Source organism: Terrapene carolina, unplaced genomic scaffold (genome assembly GCF_002925995.2).
Source record: "Terrapene carolina triunguis isolate 2854851 unplaced genomic scaffold, T_m_triunguis-2.0 Scaffold112, whole genome shotgun sequence".
Lineage (NCBI taxonomy): Eukaryota > Metazoa > Chordata > Testudines > Emydidae > Terrapene > Terrapene triunguis.
The window spans coordinates 22,672,794-22,684,526 of record NW_020664463.1 but is presented as its reverse complement, the minus strand read 5'-3'; the positions used below and the strand labels follow the sequence as shown (position 1 = coordinate 22,684,526).

Genomic DNA, 11,733 nt, shown 5'->3' with positions numbered 1-11,733 from the left:
AGGAGGTCATCTAGTCCAACCCCCTGCTCAAAGCAGGACCAATACCAACTAAATCATCCCAGCCAGGGCTTTGTCAAACCAGGCCTTAAAAAACCTCTAAGGATGGAGATTCCAACACCTCCCTAGGTAACACATTCCAGTGCTTCACCACCCTCCTGGTGATTCCTAATATCCAACCGAGACCTCCCCCACTGCAACTTGAGACCATTGCTCCTTGTTCTGTCATCTGCCACCATTGAGAGCAGCTGAGCTCCATCCTCTTTGGAACCCCCCTTCAGGTAGTTGAAGGCTGCTATCAAATCCCCCCTCACTCTTCTCTTCTGCAGACTAAGCAAGCCCAGTTCAGTCAGCCTCTCCTTGTAAGTCATCTGCCCCAGCCCCCTGATAATTTTCGCTGCCCTCTGCTGGACTTTCTCGAATTTGTCCACATCCTTTCTGTAATGGGGGGCCCAAAACTGGATACATTACTCCAGATGTGGCCTCACCAGTGCCGAATAGAGGGGAATAATCACTTCCCTCAATCTGCTGGCAATGCTCCTACTAATACAGGCCAATATGCCGTTGGCCTTCTTGGCAACGAGGGCACACTGCTGACTCATATCCAGCTTCTCGTCCACTGTAATCCCCAGGTCCTTTTCTGCAGAACTGCTGCTTAGCCAGTCAGTCAGTCCCCAGCCTGTAGCAATGCATGGGATTCTTCTGTCCTAAGTGCAGGACTCTGCACTTGCCCTTGTTGAATCTCATCAGATTTCTTTTGGCCCAATCCTCCAATTTGTTTAGGTCACTCTGGACCCTATCCCTGCCTTCCAGCGTATCTACCTCTCCTGTCAGTTTAGTGTCATCCGCGAATTTGCTGAGGATGCAATCCATCCCATCATCCAGATCAATAATGAAGATGTTAAACAAAACCAGCCCCAGGAACCTTAGCCCTGCTATTCCAGTCCTGGGCTCCCCACACAGCTCTGCCAATGCCCCTCTGTCCTGCCCTGCAGCTCCCCTGCTATTCCAGTCCTGGGCACCCCACAGTGCCTGGCCAATGTCCCTTGGCCCGCCCTGCAGCCCCCTTATCCTCCCTAGGGGAGAGGGAGAGCTCAGTGGTTTGAGCATTAGCCTGCTAAACCCAGGGTTATGAGTTCAATCTTTGAAGGGACCACTCAGGGATCTGTGGCAAAAATCAGTACTTGGTCCTGCTAGTAAAGGTAGTGGGCTGGACTCAATGACCTTTCAAGGTTCCTTCCAGTTCTAGGAGATAGGATATATTTATTTATTTGTCACCCCATGGGTGAAAATATGTCTATGCAACTGTGGATGGTTAAGAGGGTAGGTATTTTATATCCTGGAGATATGAGCATCACATAGGTATATGGCATGGGACCACATATGAGAGCTGTGTGTTATATACAGCAGGAAAATGTAAATTTATCACATTGTGGTGAGGTGGACAATTATTATATGGAACAAGGCATTTGGAGTGGAGCTGGGGTGTGTGTGAGGGGAGCTGCAGAAAAGATCTATCGTTTGGAGGAGATATTCTTTCATGATCATTTATGTTATTAAATGGTTATCTTTTATTATATTCAGTGAAGGACATAGATTATTTCAGGTAGGGATTATCATTGGAAGATTAAATTATCCCACAGGGAAATAGGAGATAATCACAGGGGTCATGAATTATTCTAAGGGAGTATAAGATTATTTTCGTTATTTTAAAGGGGTATATTAGATTATAAAATACAAAATTATGAAATTAACATGTAGGATATATCATGCCAGAAAGGTATACAATTATCATATTGTGTTTGTGAAATTAATACTCAGGATACGTGGCTATCACAGTGCAGGGCATAAGATTACCACATGGGAGGATGTATTGCACCAAAGGAAAAGAATTTAGCGGAGTTTGTCACATGAAACTTTATGTGTTGAGACACAAGAAACTATACAGGTAAGAGATGGCACTTGAAGAAATAGGGGTCTAAAATTAGGTTTGTAAATGCATGTTTAGGCATTGACCTCAGTGTCACCTATTGGGTGCTCAGCATTTTTGCAAATCAGGCAAGTACCTAAACACGGATTTAAAGTGCCCAATTTTAGGCTCCTATTTCTGAAAATCTTGATCAAGATTATCACACGAAGAATAGATGGCACTAGCTAATATATTACATAGGGATATACAGTATGTATTTCCACATGGTAGTATGAGATTTTAACAAGGAAGAATGAAACTGGGGAACATGGTATTTAGGAAATTTTCATTTGTACATTTTTTCAGGAATAGTAAAGTAAAACCCAAAGAAACATGGTTTTGAAAAACTATTGTTAGGGGGAAATAAAAATATTAGAGTATCTTCAGGTCACGTTAGATTACAAAGGTATCTGTTTACCACTACTGTTAATTGTGAATGAGAAAACAGGCCTTTATTAGCCAGGATGTAGAAATTAACCACCATCCCACTATCAAAAGCTGTGGGGTCCTGACTGCCAAAAACAAAGCCACCTTTCTCACCTCTCTGGATACCAGAAACCACAAGTGCTGACCATCCAGCTGTCAAAATCTCCAGTTTTCCCGGATATATTCACCATTCAGTCAAGTGTTTTCTACATAAAAATCTGTGAAAACTTGAAAATATAGGGGCATCATAAATTGAATTTAATAAAAATTACACAAGGACTATATTCTTTTTCTGACTCCATCTGTTGTCTCTTGTTTTACACTTAGATTGTAAACTCTTTGGGGGTAGCGACCATCACTTTGTTCTGTGTTTGTTCAGTACCTTGCACAATAGGGTCTGGGAAGGAAGGAAGATTATTACACTGGCTGGGATTTGATGGAGGGGATTACCACAAGATTTAGAGGGTTAGGAAATTTATCACCTGGGTTGGGGGGAGATTATCATATGAGTTGAGGACCCCATGAGGACATGGGAGATTGTCAAACTGGGACACTAGGTGGAAGGTTGGGAGTAGGTTATCAAATAGATTGTGGGGATTCTTAGGTTTGATGAATGGTTTTGAGGAGATAATCACATGGCAGGGTTAAAAGATTATCTCAGATTGGGGGGATATCACCAAAGGATCTACAGTCACATAGGCTCAGGGATGGTAAGAGATCATTATGAACTGGGACATTACATGGGTTGGGTGAGGTTATCACGCATATCTGAATTATCTCACTGAGATAAAATTATCATCTGGGTTGGAGGGACATTATTACATGTGGGATTGCAGGAAAGTTGTTATATATTGATGGATAATATCAATATTCACTTTAAAGCATTTTTTAGATTTGTATTTAAAAATCTACAGCTGTGGGAAATTAGGGGGGGTAATAGTAGTATTTAACGACAGTAGATGCTGAGATTCAAGAAGTTAAAGCTTTATAACCATTAACAACTAATTGTCAACATCACATGTCAACATATACAAATATCATTAAATCAAACTCTAATAAATTCGCAACTAGCATTTGTTTTACTTTGCCTAGCTGTACATTTTGATTATCGATGGAAATATTTTTTTCACTGGTTTGTGTGTGTGTACCGTGAAATTGACATTTACCAACATTTACTGATAAAAATCTAATCTTTCCAAGCCTGATTATTGCCTGATTTGTCATAGGGATACTGATGTCTGTGTGTGTGTTAGTGTTATTGAGAAGATGATCGTGTAGGGGGAATATTACATGGGTTGGGATTATGGATCGGGGCGTTATTCCCCAAACGGATTGGGGGGGGGAGGATTTTCCAGGTGGGTTTAGGAAGTTATTCCTTGGGGTGGGTTTAGGGGGGGTTATTCTCTAGGCGTGTTGCGGGGGGGGGTTATTCCCGGGGTAGGCTGGGTAGCCCCCTCTCTAGGAGCCTCCTTAACCCGGGGAGGCGGGGGCGGCCGCAGCCGGGGGGAGCAGGGGGAGGCGGAGCGGAGGCCGGGGAGGAGCCGGGGCCTGCATTGGAGCCGCAGCCCGGAGCAGCCGGAGCAGCAGCCGCAGCAGCCGTGGGAGCGGCGGGGCCCGGGAAGACTCAGCGCCGCCCGGACGGGGCCCCCCGCAAGGAGCCCGGGGAGCCCCCCAGGAACGAGCCCGAGGCCCGGCGGGAGGTGGCGGAGGCGGCCGCCCAGCCCCGCTCAGGCCCAAGAGCCGCCGCGGCCTCCAGTGGCAGCCGGGCCCGGGCGAGAGGAGCCGGGGCCTGGGGAGGGGGAAGCCAGGGAGAGCCCCCAGCTAGCCCGGGGTGACAGCCCCGTCCCCCGCCGCGGGAGAGACCCCAAATCCCAGCCGTGGGGCGAGAGCCTCATAGGCAGCTCCCTGATCCGTAGCCACGGGGGAGAGACCCCGATTACCAGCCCCAAATATCTGCCAAGCGGCGGACTCAGCCCACTGACCGGGGCGAGACCCTGTGCAGCCCCCTACCCATCCGGGGTGGAGCCACCTTTAGCTCCCCAGTACTTCGTCAGAGGGCGCAGAGAGACACCCTCCCCCATCCCTCCAGATCTAAAATAGACGAGGAGACACCCCCTCCCCCATTTTTCCCAAGCCCAGCCAGACAGTCAGTGGGGAACCTCCAGGAGAGAGACCCCTTATGTCCATCGGGGACAGAGCAACCCCTCAAATACTTAGCCAGAAAGAAGCAAAACACCAAATAGTTACCCAGTAATTAATTAACACCCATTCAGTACCCAACAAGAAAGTAAGGCCTGGGGAAGAGACACCTCTCACCGACTGGCAGTGCCTAGAACACAGTTCTAGATACCAACCTGGCAAGGGGCACTCCCCCCGAAAGAGGAAATATCTTCACACTCCTATAAAGAGACTGTCCCAGTATCCCATGTAAGGTGGGGGAGAAACACCTGCCAGCCAGCCACCAGGGAAGAGAAAAGAGACTTCCCTGAAATATTCACAGTTAGCAAGAGGAACTCCCCCAGAGAAGCGGGAGATTTGCCTGCCCCAAAAGGGGACGTGAACCTATAGGGAAGAGAAAAGGGACCCCCAGTTAGGGAGGGAAGGGGGAATTGATCTCCTATATAACCAGAGAGCCAGTGGGGAGAAGAAAACAGTATCTCCCCAGAGTGACACCCCTTAAATAGTTAGCTATTAAAGAAGAGAGAAAGGAGGAGATCCCTATCCTAGGATACCACCAGCAATTTACGGGGCAGACAACCCCAAGCAGATCATTCTACCTCTCAGGGTCCCGACTTCATCCACAATCCCCTCCCTCTCAAAATCTGAAGAAGATCTTGGAATACCTGGCAGCAATGCTCTGAGGATTGAGTCCAGGGGAGGAGTGTGAAGGGCAGCACCCCAAAAACCAGTGCTGGAGATAACGCCCCCCTCCCTACAGAAAATCTTCCAGACAGAGTGAGTGACCACATTACATCACCCCTCTTTTCCCCTCAGTTCTCCTTCTGTCTATTCCTCTCTATCCTTCTCACTTCCCATCAGTTTTCTCTTCTGTCTATACCTCTCTGTAGCTCTCTCCATCTTCTCTCTGTCTTCCCATTTCTGAATACTCCCCACCCTTCTTTCTCGGTGTGCCTTTCTCCATTTTTATTTCTGGAATTAATTGTCTCCTTTTATTCATTATAAAGAACCAGCCTGATTTTCTTTCCAGTGCATTGCTTTTTGGAGATCCTAGCCTCAGGGTATTGTATCCAAGTCCCTCTGGCATTCCCCATCCACCATCAGTCATTAGTGTATTGACTTTATTGTGGACTCAGCCTTCATCATCACTGACATGAAATACATTTCTCTCATCCAGGGGGCAATACGTAGGATCATGTTGATTGAAAAGACTGTGGGGGGGGGGAGGGTGAATCCTAGCACTGGTGCTCTAGGGGTGTGTATCATGTAATGCTCATGAGGCTATGTGTGTGAATCTTGCTGCTAGTAACCTAGGGGTTGCAGAAACCCACTGTGCTTGGGACTGGGAGTTGTGTGAATATCAGTATTAGTACTCTCGGATGTAGATCCCACTGTACGCAGGGGCTCTGGGAATGAGCCCTTTGGTGTGAATCCCATTGTACCCAGGGTCTAGGAATGAAAATCTCAGTGGTAGTACTGGTGGAACCCACTTTCAAAACTAAGAGGATCCATTCCATTGCTACTACCCTTCACATGTGGATCCTGCTCTATTTAGGGTCTGGGAATGTGAATGCTGATGCTTGTGTCATGGGGTACAGGCCCTGCTGCCTTGTGAAAATGGGATAGTTAAATCCCACACCAAGGGAGCCCTCTGACACTACCACAGTGCTCCCTCTCCTTCCCCAGAAAACACAGTTACCCTGGGTCATTCACTGGGAAATCAAGTCCAAAAGAGACATCACCTCAGAAGAGACAAATTCAGATTCCTTTAGCAGATGCAGCACCCCAAAGACAATCCCATAAAAATCCCAGTCTGAGGTATCCCTTTCCCTGTTCAAGATACTGGCATAAGTTCATTCTCCTGAGACAGTCGCAAGGAAATCCAAGGCCAAAGGATCCCTTGCTGTGACAGATACCAACTCAGACTCCAGTAGGAAAATACATAGTAACAGGGAAATCCAAGAATGAGGATCAAGAGGGATTCCTTGGTGTAACTGGACAGTAAACTCAGACAAAAGAGTGTGAGGTCACCCCCAGATGACTCCCCACCTTTGCCATTGCATTTTGACCTCTCTGTGATTCTTAGGGTGGCACAGTGGATTTTACAGAGGGAGACTGAAATCATAGATTATTAGGGTTGGAAGGGACCTCAAGAGATCATCTAGTCCAACTCCCTGCTCAAAGCAGGATCAATCCCCAACTAAATCCCCAAATGGCCCCCTCAAGGATTGAACTCACAACCCTGGGTTTAGCAGGCCAATGCTCAAACCACTGAGCTATTCCTCCCAATGTTTGTGTTCTGGGGGTGCTATAAGATGCCCTCCCACTTGTTGCTCTCTAGTTTTGAAATCCATCTGCTTTGAGTAAATACATTGTCTAGTGCAAGGAAGGCAATAACAGACATTTTGGCCTTCGTACACTCAAAGGGATTTACTGACTCTTCCTGCTCTTGGGGTTAATTTACCTTCCTCTGCCCCAGCTCTTACAATAATGACTTGACATTTTTCTAGTGCCTTTGGTTCAGTCGGATGCCACAGCAGTTTACTGAATGTGTATGCCAGCCTTGCAAAATTCTGCTTGTCCACAGCAAGTAATATTTTGAAGGGTGTATAAAAGATTTGTATTTTCATTCTTCTCTGTCATTGTGATAAAGGATGAGTTTTTAGATTTTGTGGCTGAACTGGTCAATATGACAGTTTTGCAAGGCGGAATGCTGTGTGGGGCCTGTGCATAATTGTTTGTTATTTATTCGTTAATTGCTGACAGAGTACTCAGTGCTGTTCTAGACACACAAATTAGGACAATCTCTGCCCTGAAAAGCTTGCAGTCTGAAAGACAGATATGCAAAAGCCAGGACATGCTGGTAAATCCAGGGGAGGGAGTAACTTGAGGGGTGTATGGTTTGCTGGTTTTTGTTGATACTTATTTACCTGGATTGGGTCAGGGATGGTCTTAATACTTACTCCTGCCTATGAGTGAAGGACACTGGACTAGATAACCTATCGTGGTCCCTTCCAGTTATATGATTCTACAATTCTGTGATTGTTAACCCAAGGCTGAAATGCTGCTGCCTCTGGGGTGGAATGCTGCAGCCATCCTGCACCAAGGATGTTACATAAAGGTGTAAGGTGGGAGGGGAAGGGAAGAACATTATTTATCTCCATAAATGTGCAAGGTGCTTTACAGACAAATAACAGGTTTATGTCCTTAGGAGTGTAACGAAGACGTTCAAACCTAGGTGCCAGTCAGGCTTCTAAATCCACCTAAATAAGTGACCTGATTGTCATAAGTGTCCATCAGCCCACAGTTGACTTCAGTGAGAGCTGCTAGGTGCTCAGCAGTTTGAAAATGAGGCTACTTATTTAATTGCCTGAATATAGATTTAGAAGCCTAACTTCAGGCACTCAGGCTTGAAAATTTCATCTTTACAGTATAAGCAATATGATCCTTTGAGGTGCTGAGTGTCCTCAATTTCCAAGAAAGTCAATGAGAGTTGAGGGTACACAGTACCTTTCAGGTTCAGGCCCTAAATAAGATTTCACATTAGATGAGAGAGATTAAAGGGGCAGGACAAGGGTTACCTAAATGAATGATAGCATATAACATTAGTCTCATCACGTCTTGTTGGTTCCTTGGATTTTGTTTTAAAATCCATGGTTTTATGGACAGTACCTGGGATCAGGATAAGGGGTCAGGCAATACCATATTGAACTGAAATAGCAGGGGCAATTTAAGGAGGCTGAATGTTAGTACCCAATTTGGAATCTGATTGCGACCCCTGATTCTTGTGAAAATTATTGAATTCAGGGAGGTGGGACACTTGTAAATTCAATTTTTTTGCTTTAAGAAATGTTACTGACCTTGAATGCTAGAGGCTGTTCCTTGGTTCTCTTTGTAACCCCAGGGGCCACAGCAATGCAGGCATCTTCCATACACTACCCGCACCAATGGACCTCAGCCCTGGCCTTGTGTAGCCTCCTGTAGCGGGGAGTTCAGTCTCCATGATCTGTTCAGACCTTTGGCCTCTGCTGAGAATGTCAGCAGGGAGACCTGTTAATGCCATCTGTGATGTGGGCATCTGCCCATGAAGAACTGCACTAAGACAAGTAATTCATTTCCCCAATTCTCCCCAGCAATCAACTAGTCCCCCTAACCTAAGGCCAGATTGTAACCATTATCTTACAGGCAGAGCCCTGTGAGTTCTACAGCTGCAGAATAGTGCTTCAGAATCTCAGCTTTCATTTTAAAATAAATTATATTTCTAGGCCTGATGGTTTTGAAGATAACCTTGAAAACATGAATCAGGTATTTGAGTCTGCAGAAGCTACTCATTCAGGCTCTAAGAAGTGTGAACTGCCCCATTCATTTCTATTGGATGTTAACCTGGAAATCTAAAGATAACCATTTAAATGTCAATAATCACTAACTATTTCACTGCTGATTATTTAAGAGAAACATCCAGCTAATGTGCTCTTTCCATTCCCAAACTGCCTCCCACACCTCCCTACGTACCAATAGCCCCAACTGTTCCCTATCCTGCTCTCAAAATCTTCAGCTTGCGCTATGAAAATGTCTATGATACAAGTTATGCACTGTAAGTACAAAAATCTGTGGCATATTAAAAAAGTGAAAATGTGGAGACAGTTTAAAATAAATTGCATTTAATGTACAAATGAATAACACAGGGGAGACTGTACTGAATGCACTATTCATTTTCATATTTAACTCATTTTAAAACCTCCATTTTAAAATGTAAATGAAGCTGCTGCAGAATATCCAGAAGGGCTCAATCTAGAGACCTTGTAGCAGAGTTCAGGGCCATCTGGTTAAGGAATTCTTGGGGCTTTATTGAAATGTGAAAGGCTCATTATCCATTTCCCCATCACAACATGGGGCCTGATTGGGATTGGTGCCCTAGAGGTGAAAGACTCAGAATCCCATTGCTGCAACTAGTTATGTTTTCCTCTGCTGATTCTCACTCCATGTCAGCACTCTCCTCAAATCCCTTCAGTGGCTTCCTATCTGTTATTGCATCAAATTTAAGTTCAGCTTCTGCACCTTTAAGGCCCTGCGCATTTTCACCCCACCTACGTCTCTGCTCTGATTTCCTCCTACTCTCCTGCACTCCTCCCAGTTCTCTCTTTACTGATCTTTGCATCTCTTTTTTCCACTCTTCTTTGGGTCTTCTATCTTGCTGCCCTGTATGCCTAGGACACTCTCCCTGTCCTCATATGCCAAGCATCCTCCATCTCCTCCTTAAAACCCATTTCTTCCAGGAATCTTTCCTAGCTGCAGTGCACTGGGCCCCTCATCAGTGGTCTTCCACACTGGTGTTGTGACCCTGTCTTGCCTTTACCTTTGTTAGATCATATGCTTATGGGGGCAGGGAGGTCTCTTGACCTCCAAAACACTCCCCAGAAAAGATAAGCCTAGTGTATAGAGCACCTGATTGGGACTCAGGAGATCTGGAGTCTCTTCTAAGCTCTGCCACTGGTCTGCTGGGAGACCTTGGGCAAATCACTTTGCCTTTCTGTGCCTCGGTTTCCCCACCAGTAAAATGTGAGGAATGAAACTGATCCTTTATAAAACACTTTGAAATTTAAGGATGAAAAGTGCTATCTAAGAGCTAGGGGGTATTATTATTCCAGATCTATCTAAGGTAATGAATATTAGGAAAAACCTTCTGAAATTAAACAAAAAGCCTTTCAGACCTTGCTTATGCATCATGAAGGAGCAAATAGAGAGCACAGACTCAATTTTTTTCCTTTGCAGGTCATCTGTAAGCTGAAAGGCCCCATAGCTTGTCAGTGTAGTTTTAAGTTGTTTTAAACTAAAGTAAACTAAAACTAAACTAGTTCTAAGTTGTTTAAATATGTTTTAAATTGACTTAAGCAAAGACATTCTGGGTCTCCTGAAACCTCTCTCCTTAACATCTCCAGTCACCTGTTCTTGGCCAAGGGTTAAGGGTCTCTATTCCATCCTCATCTTGTCCTCTCTTGACATTTGTGTGTGTGTCATCTCCTAGTTCCCCTCCTAATTGCTCTGGTCATTCGTTCAGTGTCTTTTTCACTAGGCTGACCTCTTCCCTTTTCCATAAGGATACCACAGGGCTCCATCTTTGGCTCACTCCTCCTCACTCTTCTGTACACACTCTTTTGGTGATCTCATCTATTCAGTTGGCTTCACTACCATCTTTATGCCAATGACTTGCAAATCTACCTCTCCTCTCCTGACCAGTCTTCCTCCATACAGTCGTACATCTTAGCTTATCTCTTGGACATCTTCCCTTGGATGACTCAGTACCAACTCAACATGGCCAATACGGAACTTTGAACTTCCTTCTGAAACCATGCCCATTGTCTCCTGCCCCCCACTTCTCTGTCCCTTTTTTACAACACCACCACACTTCTATCACCCAGACTCACAATCTATATCCTTTCTGACCACTCCCACTCTTGCCCCACAAATGGAGGTTGTGTCCATATCCTGCTGTTTCTTCCTCCATAATCTAAGATCAACCCTTTCTCTCTATCCACACAGCTAAAATTCCTGTCCAGGCCCTCATCATCTCCCATCTTGACTGCTGCAGCCACTTCCTCACTGCCCTCCTTGAAACAACATCAGCCCCTGCATAACACAGCTGTTAAAATCATCTTCCTGGCTTGTTGCTCTTGCCATGTCATCCCCCTCTTCAGATCCATCTGTTGGTTCTCCATTGTCCACCCCATCACGTCAAGCTTCTTGTCCTCACTTAATGCCCTTCACAATTCTGTGTCTCCCTTCTTATCTGCCCTTGTCTTCTATTGCGTCAATACCAACATAAGAACGGCCATATTGGGTCAGATCAATGGTTCATCTAGCCCAGTATCTTGTCTTCCGACAGTGGCCAATGCCAGGTACTTTAGAGGAAATGAAGAAAACAGGCAGTCATCGAGTGATCCATCTCTTGTTGCCCATTCGCAGCTTCTGGCAAACAGAGGCTAGGGACACTTCAGATCATGGTTTTGCATCCCTGCCCATTACGGACCTATCCTCCACAAACTTATCTAGTTCTTTTTTGAACACTGTTATAGGCTTGGCCTTCACAACATCCTTTGGCAAGGACTTCCACAGATTGACTGTGCATTGTGTGAAGAAATACTTCCTTTTGTTTGTTTTAAACC

General features: G+C 45.4%; 1 protein-coding gene across 1 annotated transcript in view; it reads left to right on the top strand.

Moving 5' to 3' along the window:
• The first annotated feature begins 3,963 nt into the window (after positions 1–3,963).
• FOXJ2 (forkhead box J2) overlaps positions 3,964–11,733 on the top strand; it is a 30,460-nt gene continuing 22,690 nt past the window's right edge. The window contains exon 1 of the mRNA XM_024214168.3: positions 3,964–5,347. The gene's annotated coding sequence lies outside the window, so the exon portion shown is untranslated. The remainder of the gene's footprint in view (positions 5,348–11,733) is intronic.